Raw genomic sequence first — 19211 nt, 5'->3', positions numbered from 1 at the left:
AATTTTAGAAGTCCTAATAATGAAATGTTCTAATGAATTCAAGTTCGAGTCCCGACGAAGAATCCAAGATGGAAGGCGATGATGTTTGCTGAATTGCTGTATCCTTTACTGTGCTTTTGTCTACTGTTCCTTGTACAAACACAAGAAATAACACTCAGGTGTTGGAAATCCAAATAAAATTTTTAAGAAATGTCTTTGTTCAAGAATTCTGTATGAGCACACAAATATTTCCAGAGAAAAAAAAAATTAATCCCTTTAATCCAAATTATTCAAATAAACATTAAAATAACTCCAAACTGGCACAACGAAAGAACACCTTGATATCAAGTGTTTTAAGTTTAAAACTGAGAGAGAAATCTCTAAGCATCACTATTAAAACAAACTAATGCACAATTTCAGAAATGCTTGAATTGCAAAATAGAGGGTCACATGATTATGTTTACATCTTAAAGTCACATATTCCCAATATGACCCTGATAAAACCAATCATTTTACTCCAAGAATAAAATTTTAAAAAGTTGTTTACTTCACTAAAAACTACAAGCCTAGGGTCACGTATCCAATACATCCTTGCTCTGACCCTTATTATTCCCGCAATAAAAATAATATAACAAACTTGTTCACGTGGCTGTTACTAATTTTGAATTAAGGTTGGGAACTAGGTCAGCTTTAAGTGTTTACAAATGAACAATCAAGATCAAACTATTTTCTGGAAAAAATTTCCAAATCACTTAAACAAGATTATATTACAATAACATGCAGTAGAATACAAATTTTAAAGCTGGCAAACAAACAATAAAATTGAAATAAATGTAAATTAAATCAGATATATATATATATATATATATATATATATATATATATATATATATATATATATATATATATATATATATATATATATATATATATATATATATATATATATATATATATATATATATATATATATATATATATATATATATATACACACATACACATACATATATATATATATACACACACATACACATACATATATATACACACACATACACATACATATATATATATATATATATATATATATATATATATATATATATATATATATATATATATATATATATATATATATATATATATATATATATATATATATATATATATATATATATATATATATATACACACACATACACATACATATATATACACACACACACACCACACACACACACACTTTCTGTTCCATGAAAGCATAGCCTATCCTCCTGTCCCATTCAACATAATTTCCCTTATGTTTCTCATCCTTCTTTCAAAGGTTGACAGCACCTGTGTTTGTGATCATCCACTAATCATAACGGAAGTGATTTTCCATATGAGAAAAGGGGGATTGAAGATAATTGGAACTGAATAAGGTGAGGCTAATTTACCCAAAACCTATATTCCATTTATGTGTCACAACTTTGTAACTACAATGAAGTGTTGTGACAGACAACATATAATGACACACACACACATTTTATTTCCTGTTACACTATTACATACAATCCTTGAGTATGAAAGGTTGAATTACAGAGTATTTACCCAGTTAACATGTGTTTTGACACTTAAGGATGAAAATAACATGTTTACCTGAAGAAATCGGTGATGTTGCCACATATTTCATTGTACAGTTGATTATCATAACAGTGACATTGTTCACTCACAGTCAGTTTGTCAGTACAACAGTATCTCATTAAAAGGTCCTTCATAACAACACAATAATAACATAATAATAATTCATAACAACACAATAATAACATAATAATAATTCATAACAACGCAATAATAACATAATAATAATAACAGTCCTTTTATGTGGCAAGTAGTTGAATACATTTTTATTATTTAGTAGTAAAATGATACTGTTCTTCATTATAAGATGGTCTCACTTTCAGGCAATAAACCATGTATACTCACTTATAAGTCAGTCAAACTGCAAACAACATAGATCCTGACCTGCCGTAGCATAATGCACTGGCTGATGAGGTTGTATGCTGTTTTTTGTTCTACTCATTACTCCTAACAAGCTACACATTATGCTATTGCAGATTTGGGTCTGTGAAGTTTGCAGTTTGACTGGACTTATAAGCTAGTATATATGGTACTCCATTGTTGCTGTTGACATAGTTATGGTGTAGCAATGATGCATCAGGAATATCAAATTGTATCTTGTGGTAGTTTGAAAACTACAGTTGTATTAAATCTAAATAAACCCTGATCTGTTTGGTTATACACACATACAAACACATATTACAGTATATTGGATTTAAAAATAGTTTTTTAAATTTGTCCAAGGCATGGTGTTTCTTTTGTATGATTAATATAAAGATCTATGATGGATTTTAATAGTGAAGTTGACAGAAAAAATGTGGAGCATTTGAACTTTGATGTTGTAAGGAATATGAAAAACTGGTGACATTTGTACTTTGGAGTTCTCTGTAGGAATCAGGAGGCAAAATGTCCATTATATCAGGTTAAAATGAAGTAAAAACACATTTGTTTCCAACATACATTCATGTTATGTCTTGTTTTTCATTTGTGTGAATTGTGTAGCAAAACAGGTTGACTATAACAGAGAAATAAGTGTCAGCCACAAGGAAGGCATTTACAAAGAAGTGTAGTGAGATAATGCCATTGTATAAGACTGAAATATTGCTGTTGTATAACACTGAAATATTGCCAATGCATAGCACTGAAATAGTGCCAATGTATAACACTGAAAAATTGCCATGTATAACACTGAAATATTGCCATTGTATAAGTATGAAATATTGTAATTGTATAACATTGAAATATTGTAATTGTATAACACTGAAATATTGCCAATGTATAACACTGAAATGTTGCCAATGTATAACACTAATATACTGCCATTGTATAAGACTGAAATATTGCCATTGTATAGCACTGAAATATTGTAATTGTATAACACTGAAATATTGCAATTATATAATATACAGCAGATGAATATGGGTTGTTTACACACCCAGAAGTGGTCAGATTGGAGTGGAAGACCCATATAAATATTCATAATTACCATATTTATCTAAATAACAATAATAATAATAATAATATTAATAATAATAATAATAATAATAATAATAAAAATAATAATAAAGGGGACTTTCTATAGCACCTAATCTTTAGAAACTCTAAGTGCTTTACAACATAGGATTACAAAAAAACAACACCATGAAATTAGAAAACAGAAAACATGCTGAAAATATTTAAGGTAAGGAAACATTATTAGGTCTTTAATTCTGTTCTTGCAGTTGAAATAGGTGAGTTTTAAGAGCACTCTTGAATGATATCACTGTTTCTTTGTGTCTAAGTTCAGTGGGCAATTTGTTCCACGTTGCTAAAAGCCCATGCTGAATAAATGGTTTATCCACCCTCGGTTTTTATCAAATTTTGAAATACAGTTACTATAAGCATAGTTGTCCGATTGTAACTTTATTTTTTATTTATAAGGTTGAAGGCCTCCTCCTCCAGAGCTAGGGTATGGGTGGAACTGATCATATGAGAAATATACCTTTGACTCACAATACTAAAGTCTTAAACTGATCTAGTTTCCAAGGTTACAGTATATTCCAATCTAATTTGATAACTGGGTGTCAAAACAAAATCCTAGATATTAGTATTTTTAAACTACTTTTTACAGTTCTAGTAAATGCATCAAACAAATAAATGTTGTGTGTCAGGTTTGTCTTAAGCAATGATACATATTTTAATCCCTATCAATGTAGTGATGCACTCTTTCCATTAAGATTTGGTCCTATCCATCCATCCTGTGCCCAAAAACTTATTAGCAAGATGCTGCAAAAACTACTCAACACACCAAATATATTTGCTTGAAAGATGAGTCAAACTACAAATAACATAGATCCTGATCTGCTGTAGCAAAATGCACTGGCAGACCAGGGCCAATGTTGATTGTTCTGCTAATTACCTTTACAAACTGCATAGACCCAGATCTTGCAGTACATTGTGTGATGGCAGATCTGGGTCTGTGCAGTTTGCAGTTGGATTTGTCTTATAAGTGAGGACATATAGTAAGTGACATTTGCCAGGCATATTTCTAATTATATGTAAATGGCCTGACTTTTTTGTTGAGGTTATTGCAACCATGTTTTTTATTTTTACCCATTTTTTTTAACTCTTTGGATTATTTGTGACAAAAACCTTACTAGCATATTTAAGCAAAATCAACTTTAGGATAAAGCTGACAAATTACATTTAGTCATATGTAGGTGACCTGGTTAGATTTTTAGGCAATTTTAACAGTTTTATTTACTGTTTACACACTTTTGTAACTTTCTGGACTCATTTATTGGTGGGTTGGATGGGGGTGAAAATCCTGTTAGCACCTGAACTAATTGAGGTACACACATGAAATTGGTAAGGTATGTTTGTCTGCTTAGCAATTTAGAGGCATTGATATGATTTTGATTCCATCATAGCAATTTTGTATAATAGCATAAAGAGATAACTTAATGGTCAAATATAGAACCCCCATATTCATTGTTTTTATAAGTTTCCTCTACATCAATTATAAATAATTAGATTTTAAAAGTATGACTCTTTCAAAAGCTAGTTGGGGCCCCGAGTGGCCGAGTGGTCTAAAGCACTCACTGTTACGGATCACTGCCATCTCACCTCTGTCTGCGTCGGTTCGAGTCTCAGATTCGGCTGATGTGGTTATGTGAGAAAGCTTGCCAGTAGCTTCTTGTGGGTTGGTGGTTCTTTCCGGGGGTTTTCTGGGTTCTTCCTCCACCAATAATACTGGCCGCCATGTATAGCCTATCTTGTGCTGAAAAATGGCATTAAACACTACAACAACAACATCAAAAGCTAGTTCAGGTATTATTGCCTCTGATATATACCATATATGCTCACTTAGAAGTCAAATCAAACTGGATCTGTACAGTTTGCAGTTATACTTGATTTATAAGTGAATATATAGGGTATGTGGAAGTGTTGTTGTTGTTGTTGGGTTTAACATGATATTTCAGCACAAAATAGGCTACACATGGTGGCCAGTATAAATGGTGGAGGAAGAACCTGGGAAAACCCCAGAAAGAACCACTGATCTACGAGAAGCTACTGGCAAGCTTTCTCACATATCCACATTGGCTGAATCTGAGACTCGAACCGATGCAGACAGATGTGAGATGGCAATGATCTGTAATGGTGAGTACTTTAGACCACTCAGCCACTAGGGGCCCCAGTATGTGGAAGTGACTATCCCTAAAACTAACTTGATAGCTTACAGATTATAGTGTATTGAATTGGTGATGATCTGAACTATAATCCGGTGGATATTTACTGTTAATTAGTTCCTTGATACGTCAATAAAATAGAATAAAGACAACATTTGTTGACAATTGCTGGAAAGATTTATGAAAAATAATGTGTGTTCAAGCACAGATGTCTTTGCTTATTTTCTAACTTTTACATGTAACAAGACACACTGAGATAATAAATATGTCAGATTTTATTTTATTTTCAAAATTGTTGACAATGTCTTTCATAATTAAACTGAAGTTCATAGAAATGGTACCATGGGCACCCTATCCACAGAAAAATTAATCTAATATTTCTTCACATAATATTTTGTGATGTTCTCTTTTGATATTTGCTGCTCTTATTTCTGTACCATGAATCTGTAAAGCAAATGTTTCATCAATATTTGTTTTAGTTCAAAGTTATGTACCATAGGAAAGGGTATGACTTACTTCTTGACACAGAATAATAATATCCCAGTTTTTTTGTATGTTCATTCAGAAATTTAAAAGAAGGAAAACAATAGACTCTTCTGTTGAGCATATGTTAGTGAGAAGTGAGATGTATATGCAAAAGCATTGGCTTATCAACAGTCTGTTTGCTTTTTTTAATGTTAACCATTTGCAAACATTTCCAAAATCCCTTGACAGGTTCTCACCATACATTCGTACACTCACTTAGAAGTAAAGTTTAACTCCAAACACTATAGATCCTATTCTGCTGTAGCATAATGCACCTACAGATAAGGTTCTATGTTGTTTTTTCTACTGATTACTCATTACAAACTGCACAGACCCAGATCTGCCAGCACATTATACTTGGCATGAATCATGATGCTAAGACAATTCGTTTTACTATATGCTCACTTGTCTGTCACTTTGGGGTTAAGTTTCTAGTCATAGAAAATTTGCATTACCTTTTTGGTTAAAGTTTATTCATTTGCTAATATGTACTCAGCCCTTTTAAAAGATTCTATCATACCTGGCATGAATAAATATAAGGTTCAAATAATTTATTCTATGACCTGTTTGCTCACACCTATGACCTTGGACTCAAGGTTGCAGTCATAGAAAATTTGTGTAATAAAGTTGGTTGAAATTGTTTTCATTTGCTTATATTTCCTGAACACCTTGGTATATTTTCTGCATAGATGGGGTGAATTATTATGAAGATCATTCATTCTGCAGCATGTGCTCTGACCCCTTTGTTCTTGGGGTCATTGTCAGTCCTAGAAAATGTGCATAGCAAATTTGTTTAAATGTTTTTCATTTGCTTATTTTTTCTAAACCTCTTAATGGATCTTCTTCACACACTTGGTAGGAATCATTATGAAGACAATTCATTCTGTTGCACATGCCCTCACCCCTTTGGCCTTGGGGTCAAGGTCAAGATCATGGAAAATTTGCATTGAGATTTTGGGTCCAGTTTTTTCATTTGCTTATAATTCCTAAACCCCTTTGATAGACTTTGTTGATACCTTGGTTGAGAGATTAAGGCTTTCAACAATGGACATGCAAGCCCTAGCCTTTTTGTTCTGTTTTTGATCATAGTTTGTTTCTGTATATTGCATATAATCTGTAATTTTGAGTTCTAATGATAACTGACTAGAATCACTTATTTGATTGGCTTGTTGTCTGTTATCCATCTTTTGAGTTTTAATGCAACTCCTCATAAACTACTTGGATGATTGCCATGAAACTTTATACATTCATCTCAGGGTCCAATTGGTCCTAAATGAAAAGGGTGCCACTTGGATATCCAGTATGGCAGCCACAGTGGCCATCTTGAAATTCTTTTTATTGCTACTCCTTCTGAATGGATGTTTATATCAACATGGGGATTTCACTAAAAGACTTATTATGGTGTCTGCTTGGTCTGAAATGAAGCTTCCAATATGGTCATCATGGTAGCCATCCTGAAATTCTTCTTATTACTATTTTTCATTGACCTTTTTGTTTTTTTAAGAAGGGAAACCACATATTATATCAACTTGGATTTAGAGGAAAATGGTGCCCACCTGGCATCCAGTATGGCTGCCATGAAAGATTTCCTGAAAATGCTGCTGCTTTTCTTAAACAGAAAGTTATATTAACATGAGGTTTTAACTAAAAACTTTGTATGGCGTCTAGTTGGTGTTAAATGAAAATAATGCCAATCAGACATTGACTATAGCCATCCTGGTGACCATCTTGAAAACCATGTTATTGCTACTTCTCTGAAACAGAAAATCATATCAAATGGATTTTCACTAGAAAACTTCTTATGGTTGGTCCTTAGTGAAACCAGTGTTGATCTGACATCCAAAATGGCATCTGGTAAACCTTATCTCTATTCCTGCTAAATGGAAAGCCATATTGACATCGGGTTTTCCACAGAAGACTTATTATGGTGTCTTGTTGGACTGAAATGAAAATGGTGCCAATCTGACATCCAATATGGTCATTACAGTGACAATCTTAAATTCTGAATGGATGGTCTTATTGTCATGGTGTTATCACCAAAAGACTTCCTATAATGTCTTGATGGTCCTAAATGAAAACTGTGTCAATCTTAAACCAGTATGACTATCATAGTGGTCATCTTTAAAATCTTGTTCCAATCAAGATTGTAAGAAAATGTTTCAACACAGCTATGAAAAAGAAGATATGGTCCTATCCTGAATTCCTGGAAATTCTTTTCAACCAGTAGAACATCATCAGCCCCTTTGAGGGGCTCTATTTACTTGAAATGACCATGCAGTAAATACACTTCTACATAAGTGATTTGTTGGCTAATTCTAGAATGACTTCACATATATCAGCCAACCAAGCCTTAGCAATGGGGTTAATGCAGTCCATAGTTTTGTACAGTCTAACTCTTCATACATTGTAACTGTAAACTTCAGAAATTTGGTTGAACCAAATTTTAGTGGAGATAAAGATGTTTTTGATTTATACATAATGTTCTGCAAAAAACCCTGAACAATTTACATTTTGAAGATTTTCTCCATGTTTGTCCTGCACTAAGTTTGTCTGTTTACTTTTAAGTGTATATATTCCTCTTGTGTTATTATCAGTACATAGGGCTAGCTACATGTGTCATTATGCATATATGATGTTGATCTGAAGATAGTTAGGTTGCTAACAAGATGTGTTGTAAATATTCATGAATCTAACTATCACCTCAATGTTGGTACATACAACACTGTCCATATGTCCACCACTGTGGTTATGTCATCTTGCAGATCATTCACTTAATTACCTCAGTCTGGTTCTATCTGATTCAGTCTGGTTCGATCTGATTCAGTCTGGTTCTATCTAATCAGTCTGGTTCTATCTGATTCAGTCTGGTTCTATCTGATTTTCATATCATCAGACTAAAATGGAGGACCCTTGCTGGGAAGAACCAATGTCAATTATTTTTAATTATCCAGGTGGGCAATTTGGTCAACACGCAGAAACCCACAGGGGGACACAACAGTCTTACTGGACACTGTAGAAACCTATGATATTCTACTAGAATGAATTTTTTTGTTATGTTTAATTCTGAAATCAGTTTTTAAGTTTGTTTTCGTACTAAATAGTGATTTCATAGCTTAGAAGAATATATAACTTTAATTTGCAAAACATACTCCGCCCAAGAATCTGTATCCCTCAGGGCCCCATTCTGGTGGATCACATAATTTTATGTTTGTATTACAACAGTTTTTATGTATGTACATACTGTATTGATGTTATGCAGCTTATTTATATTTGTTATATGTATTACTACTTGTGTCATTTCCTGATCCTACCAAGATAAATGTCCAAGAACTGGCTGCAATTACTAAGCTAAACTCTTCGTTAATATGCACAGAAAGAAAGTGAAGCCAACAATTTAAATAAAGTTCAGCAAACAATTTATTTCCCTAAAATACAAAGTGAAAATGCAAATGACACAGTTTTGTACATTAAATCTCAAATAATCCTAAATCCAGAATGTCTTTGAATGAGTTCTCAATAATCCCAAAGTAGTGTTTTAGTCCAAAAAGTCAATAAGCAATTCATAATTCCAATGGATAATTTAAACAAATAATTTCTCTCAATTGTATTTGAACATAACTATAAGTGATTCCACAGATTATTCATAAAACAGGAATTACATTTTTTATCAAACCTCTATATATATACACACCTAACTTGACATGTGATGCAATAGATTTGTTCAAAAACTTATGGAAAATTTCATAAGCAACTTAAGGCTGTGAATTTTAATTTTGGTAAACATCTTATTTACCACTTATAATCAATACAAAAATCAGGTACACAGTATAAATAAATGTACATATGGTTTTAATCCCATTTTTTTAACACATAATGCTATACATGGCAGATAGTATATTCAGTGGAGGAAGAATCAAGCAAAACCGCAGGAAGAACCACCGACCATGTGAACCAACTTACAAGCTTTCTCACATACCCACATTGGCTGAGCCCAAGACTCAAGCCCACAAAAAGAGAGGTGACATGTCAGTGATCTGTAAAGGTGAGTGCCTTAGACCACTTGGCCATCCAGAGTCCCCTACTTATAATGTAATCATTGACTGGGTTCCAAGCCAGTTTAAGCAACCAGTCATTTCATTGAGGGATGGGCTTCAGTTTTTTTAAAGAAATTTTTTTCATCCTTAAAACAGATTAAAAAGAAAATAATTTGCTCTAATTTTTACAATGAAAACGAAAATAATTAATTAGGTACATTTTATTAGTTGAAAAGTATCAATTGTTGTGAGCTAAAAAGTTAAACAAATTCTGGATTTGAAAGTAAATCCTAGCTCCCCACCTTCAAAAATTGTCAGTCCCTAACATAATATTGTGACCAACCAGGCTAGACAAAAAAGAATTCTATACACCATGTCAGCTATATAATAATATATCACACAGAAATATGATTTTTAACTCCCAAACTCACTGACACAGTTGTATTTATAAAAACACATTTCCAGAAAATATTATGGAGAGAGAGAGAGAGAGAGAGAGAGAGAGGGTGCACTGTATATATGCCCATAACCTGTAGTCATTTTGAACCATAAGTGGTTGTGTTCTGTATAACTTCACACTTAATGCTAATAAATACTATCACCCCTAAGCAGTTTATATAATTATTTGTCCTGTAGGTGACAGTAAAGTTTGTCAGGGATAAACAGCCACCATTCCACAGATTATTTAATAGATTGACAATATCTGGTCATTATCTTGTGTTGCTAGTCCTTTGCTGGGGAGAATCTTTTGGATAGGTAAAGTACACCGTGGAAGTTAGGTGACAGTGACCTTCTAATCGATCTAATCCTGGACAGGATGTAGTCTTCAGGCCAAAATACTAAAACCTTCTATGCTCAGAAACCAAAATTTCATTAAATCTTTTGCATACAAATTTGTCCTTACTTCTGAAACAGCAAAATAGACTGTTTGAAATACTGCAAAATTCTATGTACTAAATCATCATCTTCGCTATCCCCCCATCGCCCCCCACTGGAATTAGATTTTGCCAGTTCAAAAAAATATTTAACAAATTGTCTCCTTTTTCAGAGGAAATTCAACAAAATCAGATACTCCTATCATGGCAACATGTTCCTGAAACACAAAGTTTGAGCTGCCATTGTAACAACTCATGGCACTATCTTGAGCTGGTTACCGGATAAAGCCTTCATTTTTACTTCTGAAATTACAGGCATACTTGCATCTTTGAAATACATTGAATCTGCTCAAAATACATATTTCACCATCTTTTAGAATTCACTGTCCACACTGATAGCCTTGTAAATTCTTAAATGTAACGACCTGATAATATCCTAGATTTTACAGCAACATGATTTGCTCATAAAATCTGGAAAAATTCTGTCTTGTTGGCTTCCTAGTCAAATTAGTAATAAGGGTAATGAAAGGACAGATAAAGCAGCCAAAGCTACCCAGTAGTCACCTATCTCTGAATGGAAGATTCCTTATTCTGACTTGAAATCAGTACAGTCATCAAAATACGAGGAATGAAAACACCACAAACTCCAGACCACCAAGCCCCCTGTTAGAGTGACATCCTTGTATGCAACAAATAACATAAATGAGGCTGCATTCTGCTGATGGGATATCAGACACACATACCTAAGTGTACAACATTTACCAAAATTTATAAATGCATACACAGTATACAATAACTAAAATGATAGTGTTTAATCAAAATCATTATAAATTAAGCTTTTACCACAATTTACTGACAGTTATTTATACATAAACCAAAGACAATGTGCATACTACATCTTATGCATTGAATTTTTCAGTGCTGTACATTTATTGCTTCTTATTACATCATAATTCAGTTCTCAGGACACGTCTTTATTAAACATAACAGACAATATAGGTAAAGCATTCTTAGGATGGTGGTGATATTGTTTTATACTGCTACATATATCTACATGATGACAAAATCAATAATTTAACACTGACATACCAATGTACTACCGGTAGATGTACTCCCTGAACATGCACATACAGTATTTTAGTATGTTCTGCAATGACTAAGGCTTGGTTTGTTTTGGTTTGGTTAAGTTTTTGTTGTTTTACACAATATAAGTTTAATATACACATCAGGGTTTAATGCCATTTTTCAACACATGACAGGCTATACAAAGCATCCAGTATATTTGGTGTAGGAAGAACCTGGAAAAACTCCAGCAAGATCCACTGGCCCATGAAAAGTGACTGGTCAGCTTTCTCACATACCCACGACTCGAACCCAAGTGGACAGAGGTGAGATGTCAGAGATCTGTAAATGCAAGTACCTTAGGCCACTTGGCCACCCAAAAATGGCTAAGAACTGCAGTGGCTTATAAACTTGAAAACGGATTTCTTTACAATAAAATCTTACCATAGATTGTGTCAACAAATATGTTATTCAAAGGTAAATAAAGACCCTTTTCTCAGCAGACCAACCTCATCTCTGATGCTGTGTAATGTGCAGTGTAACCAGTTCTTGTTTACTGCAGCTATTTGTTTGTGATACCACATTGAATGTGAAAATCATCTACGCTTTAAGAAAATGAACATAAGCGTCTTCCTAAAAACTAGTTTTGGCAGAAATGTGGAAATATAAGAAATATTTTTCTTAGGGAATATAGTAGATAATGGATTCAGAATAGTTCTATTTATTCCTTTTGTCTTATAACAATAATTCCCATTATTATGTAATATTTTGTAGTGTTGTATTGATGAATATTCTACTTGTACATTATGGAACAGATCAGCTGGCACTTAGTTGGAACTGTTAGTTCCTCTGTCACTGACATCCAGGTGCATGTTCCTTTGCATGTTTACCAATTGTGCAAACATTTTAAAAAGTAAACTAAACAAAGTCATTTACAGGTGTAAGTTGTTGCCTTACACATACCTGAGTGTGGTTGCCTTACACATACCTGATTCCTGAAGGGTGAACCTCAGAGTACACACTCTGCCAATGTCCATTGGCAGTGGAATGCATTCTTTCCAAACATTCCAACTGCTATCCAGTGCCACAGAAATATTTTAATGTGAACTCGATGAAGATCTTGATGCTGTTATGCCACCAGAGAAAATCATGGAGGGATTAAGTTTCTTAAAAAATATTAACCATGTATTTTAAGGATTAGATGTTTTACCTTTATCTTTATGTTTATATACCTTTTACAGAATTGTGACACTCTGCTTTTATATTTTAGCCTGTTGTACTTCATGTTTACATTTATTTTTAAAGGATTTATACTCATATAATTTTTGTGCAATTCTTTATTTATTTATTCTTTATTTCTCCATTTGTAGAACTTTACTTTTAAATGGCACCATATAGCCACTATTGTGCTGAGGTTCATACCTACCTTCCTACCTACCTACCTACATACATACATGCATACATACATACATACATACATACATACCTACCTACCAACATACATACATACATATATACATACGTACATACCAACATACATATATATGTACATACCAACATACCTACCTACCTATATACATACCTACCTACATACATATATACCTACCTACCTACCTACCTACCTACATACATACATACATAGATACATACATACATACATACATACATACATCCTCTGAAAGTAACTTTATTATAACAATTTTGAGGATATATTTAAACATTTTATGCAAGAATTTGTATTAAAAAAAAGAAGAAAAAGACAATCGGTAATGCATTATTTAATGTGAGGGGCCCCGAGTAGCCGAGTGGTCTAAAGTTCTCACCGTTAAGGACCATCGCCATCTCACCTCTGTCTGTGTGGGTTCGAGTCTCGGATTTGGCCAATGTGGGTATGTGAGAAAGCTTGCCAGTAGCTTCTCGCGGGTTGGTGTTTTTTTCTGGGGGGTTTTCCAGGTTCTTCCTCCACCATTAATACTGGCCACCATGTATAGCCTATCTTGTGCTGAAAAATAGCATTAAACCCAACAACAACAATGTTTAATGTGGTATTCTGTCTTCAAAGGGGTATATAGGCAGAATCTCCTCAGAATCTGATAATGTTTTTCATGCTAAAAGAAATTGGTCTTTTAAATAAAAACTTAAAGAAGTTTAACTGCAAAATTCATGCTAATAGTCATTTTATCTGAAATTCAAGTCTCGGCATGATTTTGCATTTAGTCCTTGTGGTTTGCATGAAATACAAATTTACCATATTGTTAGTTCCTCATGTATATTTGACTTGACTTGTCATCATTATGGTGCTAAGTAGACAGTTAGTTATGACGTTTTTAGGTTTCTCTTAGTTTTGGGGATATCCTTGTTCATGTGTATTTAAGTCACTGCTATCTTTGAAAAATGAAAGATGGTCCATAAAGTTTGTTTGGATTCCGATCATGTGGTGTTGGTTGTTGATATAACTAGGACTTGCATATTGATGACTTGAATTTAGGTTAAGTTCAGGTCCCTGCAAATAATAAAACTCCCGATACTGGTCTATGCCATTTATACTCAAGTATAAATCCAGTCCTACTACAAACAACATAAACCCTGATCTGCCAGTGCATTATTCACTGGTAGATCAGGGTTTATGTTGTTTGTTCAACTAATTATTCCTAAGAAGCTGCATCAACCCAAATCTGCTGATGCATTATGCAATGGCATATCTTGGTGTGTGCAGTTTGCAGAAGGACTCATCTTATAAGTGAGTATATAGGATAGCTGTGAGAGGGTCTTTGATAGTGTCAGCTCACCTAGGTGCTAAGCTTTACCTGTATGACCCAGCTTGCCCGGGCAGAAAATTGTATTGTGGGATTGTTGTTAAGTGCAGTTAACGGTGATTGGTTGAACAGTTGTTTGTTGTGGTTGAGTTCTTACTACGTGTGAATATTTTACTACGCTAGAGTAGTGGCTTGTACCGCTGCATAAAAATTATCCAGATAGGCTTTGCATGCAAACCTGAAGCCTGAGTGCATTTGAAGGTAAGTGGACTGCATTGCTTTACCTGGTTACACCTGTCAGGTGATACAGGTATCTAAGTTACACAAACTTTTACAATTGTTAAAAATGTATGCTTGTCAGTTCCAACAGGTGTCAGTAACATTTGAGATGCATCATTTATTAGGTTTGATACACCTGCTTATATAGACATTTCAAAGCAACAAACACACGAATAACATGATAGTTTGGTTGACATAATGTATTGATTACTTGCAAACGTTTTCAGCATTTAAATAATGTATGGTATCTTATGTTTAAAAATAACAATAAAAAAATTTGTTGAAGTTATCTATTGACGGTGATGGCAAATGTAAAACATGTTGTTTCTAAATTTATTGACTGTATATGGTAAATTAATTATACAAAAATACTTACTCTACAGTAAAACAATGTCTAGAGAAACAATATCTTCTTCAAAACAAACATTGTTTTTCAAACATATTAAATTATTTAATTTGAGCCATTTAAAATCTGGTCATAAATGACAGGGGATCTTCTTAGACAATGGTCTTTCAAGTCAGGTTTACATGTATAGTTTTATTAACATTCAGAATTTGTCAGGAGGTCTTATTCTGGGTGGGAAAATAAAAAAGGGGACAAAACTATTGATATATAGTTACACTACTTGCAGAGCTACAAACTGGGACTGTGGATCAAACATCAAACCTGAAACTTTAGTGCAAGCATGCAAGCTTATTTTGAAGTCCTATCTAGATCTTTGTTGTACTTGCCACCAATTTCTAACCCTGCTGTAGTGTTTATGAATAAAAAAATCTGCTTTGTGCTAATGTTTGACCCAAATTTTCTGCCTCAATTTACATTAACTTGCTGTGGGCTTTATTGTATATTAATTGTGCATTATCTTGAATAGGTGTGTCCTTGAAGTCAGATCTGTGTCCTTTAAATGATAGCTCATGGACCTGACTGTCAGGTGGACAGGTCTTATTTATTGCAACATGGTAATACCCCACATGCCATGATGATGAACATTTATCAGTATTGACAGAATTTAAGACTTTCTGCTCTTTCTTTCTTTTTTTTTGGGTTGGACAGACCTTCATTGATATTAAAATACAAGAGGTTTCATCTCCTATCATTTGATTGTTGAAACCATTTTCCAAGTCCAAAATGTGAACACAACAATTGGTAACAACCTCATATACAAAGTTTTTTTTTGATTTGTTGCTTTTAGTGATACTTATTGGCTATACTGTGCCAAGGAAATAGGAGGTAAGTGCCTTGCCCAGTGACCAACCGAGGCAGCTGAACTGGACTGGCCTGCGTGAATATCGAATCCACGACATTTGGATTATGAGTCTTATTATCTACTAATTTGAGCCACTGTGGCTCCCGTGTAGGAGTATGACTCACTAGCAATGGAAGTCATTATCTACACATAGTTACCAATAACAAATTAAGCTTTTTATTTACTTAAGTCAACTTTATTCAAAAAACATTAGGACATTGTATATGAGTTCAAATTGTTTCTAGTATTTTTAGACTATTGGACCAAGAACACAAATTATTCCTTTATCCATATGTCTAATACACTATTTTCTGAATTCTTTTTCAGTTTTCTTTCAGGATAATTCTATCATTTATTCCACAAGGTTATATTTTCATGCAGTTACGATAAACTTGAAAACCTATGAAAACAGCTGACATTAAAATTGTTCAAATGACTTAAATTTAAATGGGTCTTATGATAGTTTTCTGGAAAAGGGTCCTCTTGCTGTGAAGAGTTTAAATGATGAATTGTGGGATAGATACTATGATAAATGGATCCTTTTCAAAACCTGTAGGGCAGCTAGGCATTCTTGAGAACTCACCTGAGTGTACATAACAGCCAAAATTTATATGGCAAGCATGTTTCCAGATCACATCAAAAGACTTAATATGTAGACAGGTACCCAAGGTGAATGCAGATTAATTATATCCAGATTTGAAGGATTTCATGATGTTTGTTTAACTGTTTACTTTGTATTCCTTTTAAAGAACTTTTTTAAATATTTTATTTTACAATTACATGTACTATGTTTTACGTTTGTTCAAAATGGTTTATATTCCTAAAGTTTTTTAAATATCAATTTACATTTTTTAAGCCTGAACTGTATTCACACTATTTAGCCAGTAATGTGCTGATGTGCTATTTAACCCTATACATGCACACACACACACACACACACACACACACACACACACACACACATGCAATGTATGGTCATGAATTCCATTCATTATGTTGTAGTTACAATTATATGTATGATGTACTTCATTGTAAGATGGCCTTGCTATAATGTGGCATACTCTATGGCTTGGTATAATGAGGTAGCAGTGAAGCTAAGTCCATAAATAGCATTCATATATGTACAGTCAAATCTGTCTTAAAAAACAACAGCATCTGCTATTTAAGAAAGTGGTTTGCAAGACAGGCAGTTTATCATAGGATGTCATCACAAAATAAACAAATTTGATCAGTGCATAAAGATTGTGGTCTTTGAAGATTGGTGGTCTTCTAAAATGGTTGTCTTTGATGACATGTGATCCTCCAAAACAGTGCTCTTTCATGACAGGTGGTCTTCCAAAACAGTTACTTTCAAGTAAGATTCTATTACATATGACATGTCAGAATCAAAACAGGGATGCTGAGACAAGCATGGTTGTATGATTAAAGATTTTACAGTTGGAGGTTAAAGGGTTAAAAGGTGAAGATGACCAGGGTATCCATTGTCATCCATTATAATTAGGAAAAGCAGGCTGTTTATTGCCACCTATAATAATCATGATGACCAGGGTGTTGATTGTCACCCATAACAATCATGATGACCAAGGTGATGATTGCCACCGATAATAATCATGATGACCAGGGTGTCGATTGTCACCCATAACAATCATGATAACCAGGGTGTTGACTGTCACCCATAACTATCATGATAACCAGGGTGTCGATTGTTACCCATAACTATAAAGATAACCAGGGTGCCAATTGCCACCCATAACTATCATGAAAACCAGGGTGTCCATTGTTACCCATAACCAGGCCCGGCCCTAGGATGAACGGGATCCAAGGCAGCATGCAATGATCAGGGTCCCAAGAAAAAAAATTGCATTGCGGAGTTGATTTCCTGAAAGCGTGAAGCCCAAGGCAGTTGCCTCATTTGCCTTGCCCTAGAGCCGGGTCTGCCCATAACTATCATGATGACCAAGGTGTCAATTGTCACCCATAACTATCATGATAACCAGGGTGTCGATTGACACCCATAACGATCATGATAACCAGGGTGTCAATTGACACCCATAACTATCATGATGACCAAGGTGTCAATTGACACCCATAACGATCATGATAACCAGGGTACCTATTGTCACCCATAAGAATTAGGATAGCCCTTAATTTCTGGCAAACTAAGATTATTCTGATTGATATCATTTTAAAAATTTCTTATTGCATCCTGAGTAGCTGCCCCACACCATTAATTGTGCCAATACCTCAGAGATTGCTTGGTTTGGTGTGTTAAGGCACAGCAACACAAGTGGGTTATTTAGTGTTGAAGCAATCACAGTAAAGTACCTTGCCCAGGGTCACACCACAACCTCGGAAAAGTACTTGTTATTGATATCATTGTACATGTTTTGTAGTATTACTTTTCCTGTCATGGAGGGAAAACCAATACAATCTTTTGATCTCCTGGATCTCGACAGGAAAGCACTAAAAGGTCTTGTAAGATTTAAGTCTCACTATGGGGCATATCCCAGTAAAACCTTTGTCAAGCTCAAGATATTTTTATTGCACAGAAGAGTGGTATGAAGGTATGAAGGAGTATGCCTTTGATTTCAAGCAGTATCCTTTCATCATTGCAGGAACTAAAGAACTGGTCATTCAGTTTCAATCAGCATAATTTTGCTTATTTAAAACAAAACTTACCAATAGGATTAAAGGCACTATAATTTTAACTTTCTTTTTTCATAGATTTCTGTTGTTTGTGTTTGAAATTAATTTCAATCTTAAATTGAGTACCTGATCAGATGACTCCTTATGTAAACAAGGCAGTAAACAAGGCAACATGTTTTGACATTAGCATTGCAGTCTCCACAGGCAATTGCATTGCCAGAGCAGAACAAGGGGTGCACTAGTCTGTGTTTATGTTATGGTGCAATAGCATGCATGACAAGAAAAGCATACCATATGTACCTGCCTGTAAGTCTAGTCCAACTGCAAACAATGTAGATCCTGATCTGCCATAGCATAAGGCACCTGATGTTGTTTGTTCTTCTGATTACTCCTAAGAAACTGCACAGACCCAGATCAGTCATTGCATTATGCATATAAGAGTGAATATACAATACATCATATGTGATGGTAACAATTGGGGCAATCCATCTGGTTGGACTGGTCCAAAATATGGCTGTACTTAGTAGCATTGTTTCTC

General features: G+C 34.0%; 1 protein-coding gene across 2 annotated transcripts in view; it reads left to right on the top strand.

Moving 5' to 3' along the window:
- The window catches only part of LOC149800909 (semaphorin-1A-like), a 165670-nt gene that overhangs the window by 62811 nt on the left and 83648 nt on the right, over nucleotides 1-19211 (top strand). The window contains exon 3 of one of the 2 annotated variants that reach the window (XM_089954967.1): nucleotides 1307-1403. The gene's annotated coding sequence lies outside the window, so the exon portion shown is untranslated. Of the gene's footprint in view, nucleotides 1-1306; nucleotides 1404-14635; nucleotides 14763-19211 lie in introns of those variants that run through there. The other variant, XM_089954969.1, reaches the window with a different exon arrangement.

The sequence above is a fragment of the Sinohyriopsis cumingii genome, chromosome 4 (assembly GCF_028554795.1).
Source record: "Sinohyriopsis cumingii isolate HCF-2022 chromosome 4, ASM2855479v2, whole genome shotgun sequence".
Taxonomy (NCBI): domain Eukaryota; kingdom Metazoa; phylum Mollusca; class Bivalvia; order Unionida; family Unionidae; genus Sinohyriopsis; species Sinohyriopsis cumingii.
The sequence above is the reverse complement of the archived record's forward strand: the minus strand, read 5'-3'. Positions and strand labels throughout refer to the sequence as shown.